Here is an 18,454-nt window from a genome sequence, read left to right on the forward strand (position 1 = left end):
TTTAGAGGTTTTTCGGCCGTAGCTAGACAACGGAGGGGTCCATAGCAACGGTTCTTTCTCACACATAACTAGGACATACCATGAACCTACCATACCAGTTTCATGTATATCTGACTCATAGTCTCTGAGATATAACGAACTTCGTTTTTTTATTGTTTTCGACCAGGGTTCATTCAAAGTCTATCTTCTCCGACATTTTTCATAGGATCCGGATGGAAATTTTTGACAATATGGCTGAATGTACAGCCCACAGTCACTCGTGGCCCGATTTTTGATTTTCGAAAAAATATATTTTTTATGATTTTTCAAAAATTTCAAAGTCCCGTTGCTAGGCAACGGATGGGTCCATAGCAACGGTTCTCATTTGCACACAACTAGGTCATGGTATGAACCTACCAACCAAGTTTCATCAAAATCGCCATTGTATTAACGGAGCACTGGACCGAACAGACATACATACAGACAGACAGACAAACATATCGACAGAAATACTGACAATAAGGCTAGAAAATTTTCAAAAAAATCTCAATAGATTGACTACCCAACAAACAGGGGTGAAAACAATTGTTCACAGGGGGTGAAAAAACATATATAAGAACAAGCCGGTAGGCAACATGGCTGCTCGCTCTAGATGGAAAGCTGGCTGACGTGACTAGCCGATATTCATGTACATGCTATCAATCAATTTCATTCTTTGACAATCGAATGGCCATGGCACGATGATCAGAGTACACATTAGCGAAAGTTAGAGTATGCTTGTATCGGAGATTTTCATAATTTGTATGTGCAGTCCACAATAAGTGTACGATGTACGATAAAGTATTTTAGCTGTTGCTAAGCAACGGAGGTGTGCATAGCAACCATTCATTTCTGTGTACATGCTAGCCACATTGTACACATTTCACCCAAGTTTCATCAAAATCAGACTCTTTCTCTTAGAGATATTCGCAATTAACCGTTTCTGAAATGTTCGACATGTACTCGCCCAAAACCTATCTCCTCCTACAAATATTTTTTGTTAGGGCTGCAAATTGGCATGAAGGGAGCGAGATAGATTGTGCACAGAACTCTAAGCTTCGATTTTTCGAATTTTTTTTTGATTTTTTTTTCGATTTTTTGACCACTTTAAAGGGCCGTTGCTATGCCCTTGCTAGGGCCCGGGGTCCCATATTCGGTAGCACACGATTCCCAGAAATATTGGTCCTACCTTCCAAATTTCATTGGAATCGGTTGAGTGGTTTAGCCCCTAGGCTTGACCAAAGTTTCGCGGACAGAAAGACAGATGGAAATGTCCAGAAAAAGGGTACTCTAGCGAGCAGCCAATACTCTAGCGAGCAGCCAAAGAACAGGCAGCAAGTTATGGAGAATTTATGGGAAGTTCAGAATCAGCATGTTAAACCCTTCCAAAGATCTGACATGAAAAAAGGTCAAGTTACATTTAACATTAATTATGGCATATGATGGAATTAGGTGAACCTGACCCCTCATTAAGGGCTCTTTTACATTTTGTCACACAAAAGCAAAATCTCTCAAGAAAACAAAACTGAAGCAACTGAAAGTTTGATTTCAATCCAAAGAAACACCGCATACTCTGTAATGAAAGATTCCTTCCTGGTAATTTCGATAGATGTTTCCACATTTTCGCTTCACTGTTCCTCGTGAATTTGCTGTTCCCGGGAAGAGCAGGAACACAAAAATGAAAGTCGAAGTCGAGAATTTTGAATTTGGGAAATTGAGGCAGGAAACAAATTACGTCATGTCATTGACAATCACTTTTGATAGTCAATAAAATGATTTCAATATTCTAGCTCCTCAACTCAGGATTAAGGCAATATCAATTGTCAAGGTGAGATGGGATGGGATAGGATAGCTGAGCAGGTAGGGTACTCGCCTTTGGACCTTCTAGTCTGGGTTTGATTCCTGACCCATTTACAAACTCTCATCTTGGTGCGTGGTTGAGTGTGTCGTCCTTCGGAGGGACGTTAACCTGGGCATTCCGTCTTAAGGTATTCAATGGTGGACCTTAAATATCCCAGAGTGGTGCCTATGAAAAGAGTAAGCCAGCTGTGTGCCTGTTCTCTGTCCAGACCACACAATGACCGAGACCACCCAACTGACAGAGTGGCGACTTATTCACTATTTGTTCTCGGCAATGCAAATTTCTTGGGCAGAACCGATGACCACATAGAAGAGTATGGTCACGGTGATGCTGGACAGCCAGTGTGTAGAGCTTATCATAAGATGCTCATTCAAATTATGATTCTTTTAAACTCCTTAAGACCCTCCAAACTATAATACACTCACATCCTTACCGGCACAGGCGAGGGCCAATGGAAAAGTTATATAATATATCGATACATGAATCAGAGGTAATTGTGTTCAAAGACAATTATGAGCAACTTTTCCCCCTTCTCTATGGTGCTGACCCCCTGCATGCTGCTGAGTGAGTTCCCATGTGTGAGTGGTCTATGAATGTGTTTTAGAGTAAAGTCTATGAATCTACATCGATGAGCTTGGAGAAAAGAGATCATTACACTGCGGGTATGTATATAGTGACCGTCGATTAACGAGGGCGTTCAAAACGTCCTCGGAACGAACCACAATAGTCCAAGAAAAGCCAACGTTTTAAAAATTATTTTTCAAAATATAAACATCTATAATTGGTTAGAAAAACTTATTTCTTACACACAGGCGAGGGACAATGGTCTCATTATTAACCTGAGGTGGAGTAGCAGCTGTAACCTGTCCACAACTTGATCTTTTATACCCCAAACCACCGAAAGAGGAAGGCAAGTGACCTAAAGTGACGAAGGCAAGTGACCTAACCTAAAGAGGATACTTCCCATAAGATCGTCGACGCAAATCCTATCCAGGTTCCTCCTGATGACTCCATCTTTGCTCTTTGCTTAGTAAAGTTCCTTCTGATATTACTTATCCTTCTGATATTAACGTTCCTTTTGATGATATTACTTATATTACTTATTTGTTAATCTTGCAATCGTCATACAAGTCCTTTAAACTCCTCTCCATGGATGCCATCCTTTTGGAGTATTAAAAGTATACACGTCTCCTTTTGCAGTGTACCTCTCCATACCTTTTTGCAGTGTACCTCTCCATACCTTTTTGCAGTGTACCTCTCCATACCTTTTTGGAGTGTACCTCCATCCCAAACCCCTCTCCATACCTTTTTGGAGTGTACCTCTCCATACCTTTTTGGAGTGTACCTCTCCATACCTTTTTGGAGTGTACCTCTCCATACCTATTTGGTGTGTACAAGTATATTTCAATTTGAACCACATTTGACAAGTAATATATTAAATTACCCCCCCCCCCCCCAAAAAAAAAAATTTGTCAGGTGGTTTTATAAATCATCCTCTATTGCTACACTTAACAAAATAAAGACATTGTAGGTTCTGTTTCACAATACATTCATACAAAATTGGAGAGATCTCTGCCCGGCCATTATGTTTCCCACGGACCACGATACAAAAGAGGAAATGTGCATTGGTCACGTGGATTTGGAAATTTCCATCAACACAACATGAGACGTGTATTGCAGAGGAACAAAAATAAATATTCTGCAATCTAGCGGTTAGGGTTAAGATCCCAGATTAATAGCAACACTGGAGCCTGCTGTTTCTTTGACGATTGTGACGAGTGAAACGTCCCCTTCGAGCAGTTGTTGAACACATGCATTTCATGTCACATACAATCCACTATACTATTGAAATTGGTAGAAATGTTTTTGGATGCAAATGTAAACTTTGCATGAAGCTCTCATCTGGAAATCCTTCCCATATATTCCATACCCTCGACGAGGCAGTGCAGCGACCGAGATGAGTTGTAAGCTTTTTGTAACTAATAAGTAACTTTGGACCGATCACAGGGTGCTGCTGATTTGGCCCTTAAACCGAGGCAGGAATTTGCAACTTGTCGAGCACACAAATGCGTACTTGTTGTAAAGGGCACCTTGAAGTCTTTAGCATCATAAAGAAAGTGCTAGTAGCTTGAAACAGTGAGCTTAATGCCCCTTCCATACTCTATGTTGCAATACATTGCTTGGAAAATCCTGGTGAAATGGAATGACTTGAAGCAAATGGTAGTTAATACTATGCAGGTGCAGAACCTGAGGAAGGAATTGCACTGCCCTCTGTGTTCAAATATTCCTTTTTGAAAATGGTTGAAACTCAAAACCGAAATATTTGTACCTGCCTTTTTACTTATACGAGCACATTTCCCGTAGGTTGGTTGCATCGGCCACCCTACAGTGATGGGGGTACCCTTTCTCACCCCCTACAGTTAAAGGGCACCATTTCTAATACAATATCACTACCCAGTGGCAGGTTGTTCCCATAGTGCTCCCGGCCTATGTGGCAATGTGCTCTTGGACATCTGATCTGAGACTGAAGAGGAGGGGAGAGGCTCGAGGGAGGGAGGGAGGAAACCACGACTCGCTAACTACTCACAGGAGGCATGGCATAGTTCAGAGGAGTGATGGAAGGGATGTTTCATACAATGCAAGATGGGAATTGACATCCTCAACTCTCCCCCCCCCCACTCACAAACCCTGTCATCAACCCCACCCCCTCCCAAACCCCAAGTACTCACCCTCTGTCCCAGCCAAAAGGCATCAATCCCCTCCTCATTCCAAGCCTTATCTCCTTCCTACATTCCCCCTCAGAAAGTCCTCACCGCCCCCCCCCCTTTTAGCCTCATCTCTAACTCTCAGTTCTGTCCCATCTTTCCTCTCCCTCCCTCCCCCACCCCAACCCCAACTCTGTCTTTCCCCCACTCATAAAAGCAAATTGGCATTCCCACATCAAAACAGTGAAATATTTAATGCTTTTCCCTCCCCTATCATGGTATCACCGACTTCACAGAAACTGCTATCAAAAAAACAACTACAAACCACGAACGAAACAGTCATGGCCCGTTATGATCGCCTGTCCAACTCAAAAATCCCACGAGATATGCAGAAACCCGGTGGAATTGCAACTGTCAAGTGACCATGAGACCCAATATCAATTGTCTTCTTCCTGATGCATATATACACCGTTAAAAAGTAAATAATGACATGTTTTCTTTCACAATGTTGAGAGATTCCCAGAAATCCTCAACAATGCATTTATAATGACATTGTTTAATGGCTCCTGATTGAGTTGGTACAGGTAATGTGCTAATTGAAGATAAAAGAGTCAGAAGTAATAGCAAGGACCTGTGTAACCTTTGTGGTAAAAGACCTGCTTGAGAGAATTCCACATAGTTATTTGGGCAGTGTGAAAGCAAACCGACCACTGCCTCAAAAGCTGAGGCCTACCTTCACAAGGCCTGTGATGTATATCAGCTCAAATCTGTCACTTTGGTCGTTTTACACTGAAGGGAAAACTTAAAGGGAAGGCATGCCGATTGTGAATACGACAGCTCCGAAGATGTCTTTGACCTTGCATAGCAGTAAGAACCAACGTGGTGGCCGTAGTTGAGAAATTGTGGATGGAGTCAGGCGAACTGTCCAACCAGTGGGTGCAACATGGACGCATACAGGGCTCCTTTTATAGTATAGAAGATCTAGGGTCATGAAGAGTGAAGCCTGGTGTTGGCTTAACGGTCAAGGTGGCCGGCTTAAGATCTTAGGGACTCGAGTTCGAGCCCCTGTCGGCTGGTGAATTAACACCAGGTGGAGTCGACTCAGCCTGTCATCCTTCTGAGGTCAGCGAAATGAGTACCAGTGTACTGGTAATAGAGGGCACTGCATCAGCGGCACACCTGAGCCCCCAGAAAACGATGCAGCCAGCAGCTACAGGCTGCACATGACAGCTAGCTCTGGAATAGTGAGTTAAATGGGTTATGAACTGACATTGTGGCAGTGGGTGGAACAGCTGGACACAATAAGCACAGCAATGAATGAATAGCAAGAGAGGAGGAGAGGCAGGGTCAAGGAATGCATGCATCCTAGAGTTGAGGATGGTTGCATTGCTGAGAAAGCAGAGGAAGCTAGACCGAAGGAGAGTCGGGAAAGTACAGAGAGGTCACCAACCTACCACAGATGTTACCTCACGAGATTTAGAACCATAACAACCAAAACAGTTCATGACTCCTCACGTATAACTTTTCATTAGTTATATCTGTGTGCCCCGTCTTTATCATATAAGACAAGAATTGTCTGGATAATTTAATCTGGAGAATATGTCAGTACCACAGTCAAATTACAAGGAAATTAGAAGGAAATTTTGCACAGGAGGAGGCCATTCAGCTCATCATGCCTGCACCACACCAACACTAGATTTTAATAAATCTGTCAATACCCCCTTCCCTTCGTGTGCAGCCTTTTAGCTGCTATACTGGTACTCATGTCACCGACCTCAGAAGGATGGCAGGCTGAGCCAACACCCTGGTGTTAATTCAACAGCCAACGGGGCTTGAACACGGGACCCTAGGATCCCAAGCCACCATCTCAAGCCACCACCCTAACCACGAAGACAACACCAGGTTAATAAGTAAGATGGTTAATAAGTAAAATCTAATCCAAAGTAAGATGGTGGCAGTGTCTTGGACTCGTTTCTCAACATTCTTCTATTTCTCCTTCAATAGTTCACACCTTTATGCCTTAGGCTATCCTGTACAATATCCAGTCCCTGCTGCGTGGTATTCCCTCAATCTCAAACGCATCAGGGCCATTTCACTGGAAATCTCAAAAACATTTGACACTGCCTAGATTACTCTAGAACCTTGCTTTGATTTCCAAACTGTCAGGTAATGGTATCTTTCTCTTTCAGCCCAGAACCTCTCCAAACAGTGGGTCCACAACTGTGGCTGAAGGTCTACATCAATAGATCCACAACCTCAGTTGTGTCCAGATGGTCTACCAACCCAGCAATGCAATCTCACTTTTCAAACTTTCCACCTCTAGATGATTACCCTTCTTGTTAGATGGTTGAATGTATTGTCAAGCATTCATATTGCTAAGGCCTCAGTCACATTTTCTCTACGGCGAGGATAAGGCGGCCGTACGCTCTCTGAATTTACAGAAACGTGCGGCGGCCACAGAGAAACTGAGGTTGCCTCAGGGTGGCCTATGCCATTTGGCTATATTTTACAGGCCATAGGGTCGCCGTGGAATGAAATCGCGGAGTTATAACTTTATTTTCATTTCTACGCTCGCCATAGCAATTAGACAAGCGAGGCTATGACGTAGATGTGTTCCACGTCGACCGTACATAGGGTGTGTGGTGGGCTTGCGTTTTCCGTGTGGCTGCCGTAAGCTCTTCTCAATGAAAAATTAATTTTCCCAACCCACAAAAAATTACAGTCGCCACTATTTACACGGTCGCCGTACGGTGGCCTTGCGGTCTGTGTGACTACCTGTGGGCAACGCAAGGTCGACGCACGGTTCCCCTACGCCCGCCGTGCACCTACGTACGGCCTCCGTGGCAGTCTGCGTCGACCGTGCATCCACCATGCGCTACCGCTAGAGATCGGAGTATAGGTGTTTTCCTATACCGTGGTGCCCCCAGAATCCCAATTTAATTCGTTCCTGGAGGCTGTTCGGATTGCAAAAAGTTCGGATTCAAAAAATATTTTCCCAATAAGAAATAATGCAAAGTGAATTAATCCGTTCATGGGCCCAAAGAAAACCCACTTTCAAGACACTTTAAACTGAAATTCCCCATGTTTAAGGAAAAATAGGATGAGTAAATGATCTTCGGTGGCGGTGTATTGTATGTAAACTGGTACAATCACCACATCCAAAGGCCCACACAGGCTCGAGCTCCGGCCTGGGTTTCGATCGCTTGCGCACTCTGCGAGAGCGCTGCCCCCAGGGCAGCTCATCAAACATGATGCCCCCAGAACCACAATCACTTTCATCAAATGCATCGGGCTGACGTAATCATGGATATTAAAAATTACAACTGGTTTTGCTGTGAAATTCAATCCTTGCCCGACAGTCCATCACACCACGTGATCCGATTGCTTTTTTTGTTAATAATTAAAACACAAGATGATTAAAAAAAAATGAAGGTGAACACACGAGGTAAGGCCTAAGTCACATTTGGCTCGGCGCCCGGAGGGTCTACAAAATGTACGGGCACTCGCAATTATAAAGCGGCCGCAGTATTTCCACGGACACAATGTAGCAGTCACACATGTTTTTATTTTTCGGGTAGCCGCACGGCGTTTTTATAAATTGTGGAGACCGAAATCGTGGGGGTGCCGTAATTTTTTGGGGGTTGGGAAATTCATTTTTCATGAAGAAGAGCTTACGGAAGCCGCACGGAAAACGCAAGCCCACCGTACGCCCTACGTACGGTCGACGTGGAACACATTTACGTCATAGCTTGGCTTTGTCGAATTGCTACGGCGAGCGTAGAAATGAAAAAAAGTTATAACTCCGCAGTTATAATTCCACGGCGCCCCTACAGCCTGTAAAAGATAGCCAAACGGCGTAGGGCCACCCTAAGGCCACCTCAGTTTCTCTGCGGCCGCCGCACGTTTCTGTCAATTCAGAGGGCGTACGGCCGCCGTATCCTCGCCGTAGAGCAAATGTGACTGAGTACTTCCACCGACGAACTGAATGAACAAAGCGCGAAGATGCGGGTCGAACAGGTGGGGGAGACACGTGAACAAACATGAACGCTACGTTGTATTCGGTTTTATAAATGTGTTGGGTTTTTAGGGCCAAACTTTCTCGAAAAAATGGTTCTGATTCCAATTTGTTCAAACAGCTTGGCCGTTCAGATTCTGGGGGACCACGGTATATTATAGTTATAGTATATTCAGTTATATATACTGGTATGTTTTTATTTCAGTAAAAAAAGGACTGGTATATATACCCACTCGTTACTGTCCGTCTGGCCACACGTTCGCATTAGGCCCCCCTGCGGTTGCCTTGTGGGCACCTTGAGGTCTCCTTGCATCTGCCTTAAATTATATTGCCGCCGCAGGGACGCCCTAAGGTCACCGTGCGACATCGAATCAAAGACCGTACGGCACCCCCACATTTTCGGTCTCCACAATTTATAAACACGCCGTGCGGCTACCCGAAATATAAAAACATATGTGACTGCTACATTGTGTGACCGTGGAAATACGGCGGCCGCTGTAGAATTGCTAGTGGCCGCAGATTTTGGAGACCCCACGGCCGCCGTGGCAAATGTGACCTCGGCCTTATCACACATTATATTACATAACGAGAATGACCGCACTGTGGTTACAACCTGCGACAAAATCTGGTAACAGGCCGATTGAGAAACGTGCATTAAAGCACTCTTATGAGATGAACACCGGGATTGGGAAACACACATTTGCTGTGCTATTAAAATCTTAACTCGACACCTCTCATCCATGTCAGCCTCCACTACGATTTTATCAGAACGGGCTGATTCATCATATGGTAATGGATTGTTTCACCCCATTCCGGCGCCATTCAAAAACTACATAATGCTATTTTTTTTCATAATCTATGTAACGTAACGCTTGATTACCGTGCGTTCTGATGTACTGTACCATGTCCGTTCTGACGGGCTTGATGAAGTGTTACTATTATTTGACATATGATTATATTTTTCGGGTCCCTCATCGTGATTAACACTCGACCCAAACAAAACCAATGGAAATCTGACGCAACAAACCTGGCATATAAACCCGGACAGCCTCAGCAGAGGCCTACAGGCCTAATGTGTTAAGCCACCAGAAAACCAAGATGGTGGCCAAATCATTTTGTCTCGGTGCCATGGTGGGTGAAGTCAAGTGACCAATGTGGGTGTGGTCTGGCAGGTGTCTGACCAATGGGTGCACATTTCAAAAATCGACCCCCAACAAGAACCCCAACAATAACAGCAATGCAGAGCTCTTGTAGACCTGCTGAGATGTTGCAGGTAAAAATACATTAAATCATGCACACAATAACTTGCACATTACATGCACGTCCATTTTTTGCTTAAAATTGAATCGTTTTGCTTGACTTATTCAAATACAAAAACTGTCATCTTAATGGATTTCTCAGTGCCCAATTGCATTTCCTATCAACCACTGAAAATATTTTAAAATGTACTTATTTGAATGCTTCATAAATAATGTTTTTTAACCGTTTTTTATTGTATTTAATACATTCAATTTGATGTTGTTTTGTGACTTCAAAAATTTTTTTTTTATCTGCTAATTGTCGCTCCCTGTCTTAGGGATCTTTATATCATGATCTAATTGTGTTTTCCTGAGAATGGGCATGGTGCGCCCAATATGGGCGGAGCCACGCCCAAAAAACGTGTTTTTAGGGGGTAGCCGATTTCAATTTGCATCTTCTCCTAGGGGGTTTGTCGAATCTGACAGGCGTTTCGGTATTTGGTTAACCCAATGGCACCTGCATAGCCCCATGGAGCTCGATTTTTCATTTTCGTCCCAAGTTCAAGGTCACAAGGTCACGAACTTAGAAAATTGCAAATTTTGACATAAAAATCCATTTTCTCCGAGGGGTTTGTCGAATCTGGCAGGGGTTTCGGTATTTGGTTAGCCCAATGGCACCTGCATAGCCCCACGGAGCTCGATTTTTCATTTTCGTCCCAAGGTCAAGGTCACAAGGTCAAAAACTTCGAAAATTGAGAATTTTGACATATAAATCATACGACCACCCAAACTTTGAGAGCTAGGATGACAATATTTTTTATGCATAATCTTTAGGTCATTCCCCACCGAAAGTCTTCAAACAATTTTTGCTCTATCTCAAACACCTTGCCCGTGGCACCCCCTTCAAGTTTGTTTTTACGCCGATTTCATCAAAGTATGGATAATCCGAGGAGTGCGAAATGCCATATAGCCTATATGACGTTATATTGTTCCTGGAATGTTCCGGAGGAAGTTTTGCACTAAAGGTCATAATCCTTGACCTTTGACCTTTAAAGTTCACAAAGGTCAAATTTTCAAAGTTGTGGGAATCGAACCGGGTTTTTGACCTTTGACGAACTAACTCCAATAAGCTATAGCACGTATCCTGTTTCCTTATATTAATGTCCACAACATTGTTTTGTGACCTTTAAAGGTTATGCAAAGGTCAAATTTTGATAGTTGTTGAACGAAACCGGGTTTTCGACATTTTGCAGCTAATAACCTGTCACTCGTACCACATCATGTTGATCATTTTTATAACTTGGTCAAACATTATCACATTGTCTCATCCTTGACTTCTGAAACAATCTACATCGTCAAATACCGCCCGTGAACCATCGTCATCTTCAGACTTGTTTAATCTGCAATTGTAATACATCATTGGTTTTAGGAATGTTGCTGTCCAAGAATGCCATTCTACAATGAAGAATGGAAAAGCATTTCATTTATCAACCAATGTCCTGTGAAATTTATTATTATTATTATTATTATTATTATTAATATTGATTTGTAATTCTAAAAAAAAGAGACTGAAGCGTGAATTTGGTTTTCCTTTTTTATTCTACGTCTTTTAGACAGATATAGGCTCATCATGAAGCTGATCAAATCTAAACCCATCATTAATTGCCAGTAAATAATCAATTAATTTAAAGATGTTTATGCGTGCACACACACGCACACGCACACATACACACACACTATAAGGTGGTATCAAGACTCAAAATGCTACATTTGAATGTATATATATATATATGATATAATATAATATAATATAATATAATATGTATTGAAATATTAAGCTGTTGCTGCCTCCCAAAGGAGAAAATGTTGCACTACAACTACCTGCAATTGAGTTAGCACCACTGCTATCTCGTAACACTTCCCAGAGTTTATCACTCAGCGGATGCGTGCTCACTTCCAAACGATTGCTCCTAATCTCGAGTCGAGATATTGCAACTTTCAAGTATAACTGTTATCTGGTGCAATGCCTGCATGTTACTCTGTGTCACAGGGTTCCTACCCTTTAGTTGAGAAAACAACCATTGTTTTGGCCAGATTAAAGATAACCTGTTTATCATCAGTGAGATATAATTTCGGTCACATTGGGCCGTTATATCTTTGTTTTCCTATTTGTTCTTTCAGAATATTTTCACAAGGTTTGTTTTTTTTCTTCCAAAAAGTGGGAAAAACTTTTTTTTTTTTGGAATATATTTTTTCCAAAAGCATCATTTATCATTTACCATTAGCATCTCAAGACTGTTGTGATCAAGGAGGCGTTGCAACATGATGAATGTGCTGTATTATATTTTATGTGTAGAATGCAAGAATGTTTATTCATTTAAAAATGTTTTATGGATTTTTTTTAATGCTACTGTAATTCTCTTTGTCCATCCTTCATTTATTATCCACACAAATCCTGCGAGAGCATTGAGAGTGAAATATGTGTTGATGTGGAAATGTGAATGTATAAGATGAATCGGTGTGAGGCTGAACGGAGTGGGTGATAGTATCAACTGCATTTGACCAATAATTATATGGCTTAGCATGAAGGTGATTCTGGCTGCAGGATGTGATTGGGCTTGAACATTCACATGGGGCTCTCCTATGAGCAATCAACAATCCGGCCCCACGAAGAGAGAACAAAAGCTGTGATAAAAAAAACACCAAACAATAGAGAGAACACGATTGAGGGAATGCTGAAGAGCTGAGAGTTTTAAAGAGCATGAAGTATAAAGGAGCTGAGGTGAATCACAGACAGAGGAATCGTGACAGGATGAGGAGACAGAAGCGTTGGGTGAGGAGTGAGAAATTTGTGCTTATGGACTGTCGGGTGCTGAATGATTCTCTCTGGGAGAACCTGGTGATGCAAGTTGCAGAGAGCGGAGCCTTCACACCTGAAGGCCTATGTTTGCTCCACCTTTGTGCACAATCTGATGGGGCGTTATTCCGCAACGTGACAATGAGTGCCCACACAGAGTGAGGTCTACAGTGCAGTGAATTGAGAAGATTGGTTTTGAACTGTTATAACACCCAAATACATTCAGCCTCGTTGTTCCCCACATCCCTTATTTCTCCAAGTCTCCTTCTATTTTGTCCTTCAACCCTGCTGTTGGTGTGTTCTCCTCCTCTCTTTATGCTGTTCTTTACCTCTGCCACTGAAGGTGGACAGAGGTGATGTTTTCACCCCTGTTTGTCTGGTTATCTGTTTGTCTATTCGCAGGATATCTTAAAACATTATGGATGGATTCGGATGAAACTCAGTTGACGAACTGATTAAATTTTGGTGAAGATCCGGATCTGGATTCAAGAATCTTTTAAGTGATTCTTCACAATTGAGAGATAGGGCCAAAATCGATTTATAGCATGATATTTCAAAAAAGTTAAGGAGAGGTTATAACAAAACTTGGTGGATGAGTTGCGAAGATGCAGATCTGGCCTATCAGTGGTATACAAAATATAAACCGCAGCTGGATGGAGTACTGCTCTCCACTCTGGGCTGATTCACCTGCCTCACATCTTGCTCAGTTTGATGCCGTGGAAACGAAGGCTTTTAAGATTATTGAAATGTCCCACGATGAAGCTGATTCTCTGGGTCTATCATTTCACCATCACAGACAGGTTGGTGGTCTCTGTCTCTACCGCCTCCTTTCTGGTCTTACACCCTCTGCTCTTAACGTGTTTTGTCCTCCCTCCACCCCCCCCACCCAGGTTTATGGATGCCACACACAGTGCACCATCAACCCCCTTCTGGTGAAACTACCTCCTAAATCCAGGGTCACTGCTCACCTCCCCTCATTCGTTCCTCTTTTTTTTTCCTGCTTGTGGAACCAACTTCCACATTCTCTTTAATGTCATTCTTCCCTCTAGGTCTTCAAGACAGCTACTCACCACCTTCTCAGATCATACACAATCCAAAACCATGATCTTTTCTACCCTCGATAATCCCCCACTCCAATCCCTTCCCATTCCAAATTTCCAGGTTTCCTTCCTGAGAGTTTCCTTCAGTTTCCATCTTCTCCACCCTATACATCCTCTCCTGCCCCTCATTCCTCCCCACACCCATTGTTTGTCCAAGTCTCCCTCTATCTTGGCCTTCAACTCTGCTATTGGTGTTTTCCCCCCTCTATCAACTGTTCCTTTTATCCTGTTGTGTCCTGATCTGTTCAGCATACTAATTGTTTGCCTTCCAGGAACCTCGACTATGTATACAACAAAAAAAAATGTTCAGCCTAGCGGAGGTATGCACTCTACCGAGTGCCGTTCTAGTTGTTAATGTTCTACATCTCAAATTTCTGAAAGAAACTACAAAACCAAAGTCAACACTCTGTAGCAACACATGTCTACTATGTCTGCACTGAATAATGAATACAATTATTGAAGAACAATATCTGAAATGGGATGCTTCAAAGACCCACAAAGTTCTCGAAGTTGTTTTCGAGAGTTCGACTCTCAGATCATTATCAGAGGTATACAGAACTCTGTTGCTGCACAATTCATTATCACATCTACAAACATCAGAACAGACCAAGTCGCTCATTGCCACATTTGCACCTCATCGTGCCATATTCAGTCTTGCATCCGCATTGAGTGAATGTTAGAATCGCTTCATGCGTGGGTGGAAGTGTTGTCACTTTTGGGACTGGACGACCATTATCATCCTACACCCACCCGTTATTCATGGGTGACACAGCCAGATATTGATGAATGGCATTTGACCAGATGAAGGCCTGGTAGTTTGCCTGTTTCATGTGATGTTTTGGCACATCCATAGTTGGAGGTTGTTTTTTGCTGGATTGATTGTACGATGCAAACAAATCATAGCATACAGTGCCCCCAGAAAGTATTCACACCCCTCGACTTTTCACATTTTGTTGTATTACAGCCTGAATTTAAAATGAATTTTTTTTTAATTTTTTTTTTATCACTGATCTACATAAGATACCCCACAATGACAAAGTGAAAACATGTTTTTAGAAACTTTTACAAATTTATTGAAAATGGAATACAAAAATATCTTTACAGTACGTAAGTATTCAGCCCCTTCAGTCAATACTCCGTAGAAGCGCCTTTGGTAGTGATTACAGATTCAAGTCTTATTGGGTATGTCTGTATCAGCTTTGCACATCTGGATTTGGGGATTTTCTCCCATTCTTCCTTGCAGATTTGCTTAAGCTCTGTCAAGTTGGATGGGGAGCATCGGTGAACAGCAATGTTCAAGTCAATCCCCAGATTCTCAATGGGATTCAAGTCTTGGCTTTGGCTGGGCCACTTAAGGACTTTAACTTTCTTGTTGTTCTGAAGCCACTTCAGTGTTGCTTTGACTGTATGCTTGTGGTCATTGTCCTGTTCGAACATAAATCTTCACCGCAGTCTCACGTCTTTTGCACTCTGAAGCAGGTTCTCCTCAATGATTTGCTTGTATTTGGCTCCATTCATTCTTCCCTCTATCCTCACAAGTCTCCCAGTCCTCTCCACTGAAAAGTATCACTACAAATATTGATTCTGCCATCACCATGCTTCACGGAAGAGATGGTATTAGATGGGTGATGAGCTGTGCTCGGTTTCCGCTAGACGTAGCCCAAAGAGTTCAATTTTCGTTTTAGACCACAAAATATTTTTCTCATGCTCTAAGTGTCTTTCCCATGCCTTTGTGCAAACTCCAGGCCTGTGGTCATGTGCCTTTTTCTTAGGAGTGGCTTCCGTCTGGCCACTCTCCCAAAACAAAGCCTAGGTTTGTGAAGTGTTGCAGAGACTGTTGTCCTTTTGGTAGTTCTACCTTCTCAGTCAAGGAACTCTAGTTCTGTCAGAGTGGTTATTGGGTTCTTGGTCACCTCCCTGACTAAGGTCCTTCTTTCCCGGTTGCTTAGTTTTGTCGGACGGTCAGCTCGAGGAAGAGTCTGGGTAGTTAAATATTCTTTCCATTTTCTAATGATTGAGCTTACTGTGCTCTTGGGAACTTTCAACACACTACAAATTGTTTTATACCCTTCCCCAGATCTATGCCTTCTCACAACTCTATCTTGGATTTCTACAGACAGTTCCTCAAACTTAATGGTAGAGTTTCTGCTCTGACATGCACTGTCAACTATGGGACCTGACATAGAAAGATGTGCTTCTTTCTAAATCATGTCCAATCAATTGAATTGGCCACAGGTGGACTCCAATCAAGTTGTAGAGACATCTCAAGGATGATCAAAGGATATTGGATGCATGTGAGCTCAATTTGGAGTGTCATATTTGAATATTTATTGAGTGAAGACATTTCAGCTTTTCATTTTTAATTAATTTGTAAAAAATGCAAAAAAACTTTGACACTTTGATATTATGGGGTATTTTATGTAGATCGGTCATAAAAATTGAAATTGAATCCATTTTAAATTCATGCTGTAAAACAACAAAATGTGAAAAAAGTCGAGGGGAGTGAATACTTTCTGAAGGCACTCTACATCATCAAGAGATTCCTCTGCTCACCCCCAATACTTGATAGACACAAGAGACAACATGCTGCTTTGGTTTCAGGGTCCACTTAAGATGAGCTTTGAAAAGAGACTGTTGGCTTTGATAAGAGGATTGGATAAGACTGTCTGTATGAGAGAGACTCAAAGGGTGGAAAAGCTCCTTGTGAGCCAACGGCCATCTATATCTCGTGCCCAACTGTGTCTGCGGATGTCCTCCTCCTGCAGTTGGGTTACTTTTTTTGAGGAGGTTGATGGCAGAATTTGCACTCCGGCTACCATAAAACTCTTCACTCTGCAAAACACAAGAAAAACACAGAAAAAATTGAAAACCCACTTCGTGGGAGTACCTCCTGTGCAGCTGTCCTCCTCAGGAGGACAGCATTGTGGCAAAGCCTTCGGGCCCCCACTCTTTGATGATAGGAGGAAAATCATGGGGAAACCTTCCCGGGTCATCGCAGTAGTGTGTGTCAGGGTGGTGCCGAGGTGTCATCCACCAGACGGCGGTCCCCTTGGGTGAACCTGAGGCAGTCCCTTCAGGTGGGTGCCTGGAATGTCCTATCCCTAAGAGAGGATGATCACCTGTCTCTGTTATCATCTGAGATCAAGAGTTTGGACATCGGTATTGCAGCACTCTCTGAGGTTCGGAGACCGGATTGTGGCGAGATCATGGCGGGTGGTTACACCTACTATTGGTCTGGTGCCCAAGGAGTTACTGTAGCTGCGTCCAATAAGCTGACTCCAATGATAATTGAAATAACACCAGTCACCGAGCGTATTATAAGATGAAGAATTCGTCACTCCCTGGGTGTCATTTCCCTGGTCTCTGTATATGCTCTGACTAAGGCACGTGATCTCACCATGAAGGATCCATTCCATGCCATGCTCGAGTCTGTTGTTGATCAGTGCCCCAGGCGAGATACTCTTCTTGTCCTGGGGGATTTTAATGCATCAATTGGAACTGATAGGGATGGTTGTGAGACATTTGTTTGTCCCCATGGATCTGGAACTGTGAACCAGAATAGTACTAAGTTCCTTGACTTTTAAACACCCACAGGCTTATCGCTGGACTTGGTATTTCATCGCTGGTGGTGCAGCAAAGGAGATTGACCATATCCTCGTTGATGGTCACTGGAGGATAATTCAGAACTGCAGGGTCTACCGGAGTGCTCATTTCCTCAACACTGACCACAAGCTTGTTGTAGCAACTCTGAAGTTGCAGCTTAAATCCAGGAGAATGGTACCATCCCAGTCTAGGCTGGATGTTGGCAAGCTCAAGGATGAGAGGGTAGCTGAGGAGTTTGCGAACAGTCTGAGTGGAGATTTAGGGGGTCTGGGTGCTTTGGGGGATCCTGAAGAGTTGTGGAGTGCCTTCAAGACCACCGTCCTTGATATTGCCGGTGGACGTCTTGGAACTCACCGTAGGGCAAAGAAGAGTTTTGTGTCTCAAGGGACACGGGACATCATTGACTAGAGTCGTGTGGCCAGGCTGAATGGCAGAGCTGAGCTGTTCAGGGAGCCGAGGCGTAAGACTGTACGTGCACTAAGGGTGGACAAGGAGGCCTATGTGCGAGGAATATGTGAGGGGGTGGAGCATCACCTATGGTCAAGTGATTCTTGTCCTGCTTACAGAGGAACTTGCACATTGCGTTCCTCCAAGCCCGTCCCTCGGTGTACTGCAGTTGGAGCAGAGGGTGGTAGGCTCTTGACAGAGCAGTCCGAAGTGAAGGCCCGCTGGGCCGGTTATTTTGAGTGGTTGTACCAGGCTGATCCACCAGTTGTTGAATTGGATGTCAGGGGTGGTACTCTCCCTATTGCTGACCCTCCAATCAACTGTGGTCCACCTTCATTTGTGGAAACACAGACAGTGGTAAACCAGTTGAAATTGGGTAAAGCTCCTGGGAACTGTGGCATCCATGCTGAACTTCTCAAGGCTGGTGGAAATGCTGTACTCGTGTCACTACATGTAGTTCTGTGCTTTGCCTGGAACACAGGCATCATCTCAACTGACTGGAAGAGGGGCCTTGTTGTTCCTCTCTGGAAAGGCAAGGGTGATCGCCAAGACTGGACCAACTGCTACCGGGGGGGTGATGCTGCTCTCAGTGCCGGGAAAGGTCTTTGCT

The 18,454-nt window shown here is 43.3% G+C and overlaps 1 long non-coding RNA gene across 3 annotated transcripts in view; it reads left to right on the forward strand.

Moving 5' to 3' along the window:
* The window catches only part of LOC147032597 (uncharacterized), a 45,429-nt gene that overhangs the window by 12,617 nt on the left and 14,358 nt on the right, over nucleotides 1-18,454 (forward strand). For all 3 annotated transcript variants that reach the window (XR_015055242.1, XR_015055243.1, XR_015055241.1), the window contains exon 3: nucleotides 9,772-9,872. This is a non-coding gene — a long non-coding RNA (uncharacterized LOC147032597). The remainder of the gene's footprint in view (nucleotides 1-9,771; nucleotides 9,873-18,454) is intronic.

Source organism: Eptatretus burgeri, chromosome 2, assembly GCF_056783735.1.
Source record: "Eptatretus burgeri isolate ZD-2024b chromosome 2, Ebu_testis_v1, whole genome shotgun sequence".
In the NCBI taxonomy this organism is placed as follows: domain Eukaryota; kingdom Metazoa; phylum Chordata; class Myxini; order Myxiniformes; family Myxinidae; genus Eptatretus; species Eptatretus burgeri.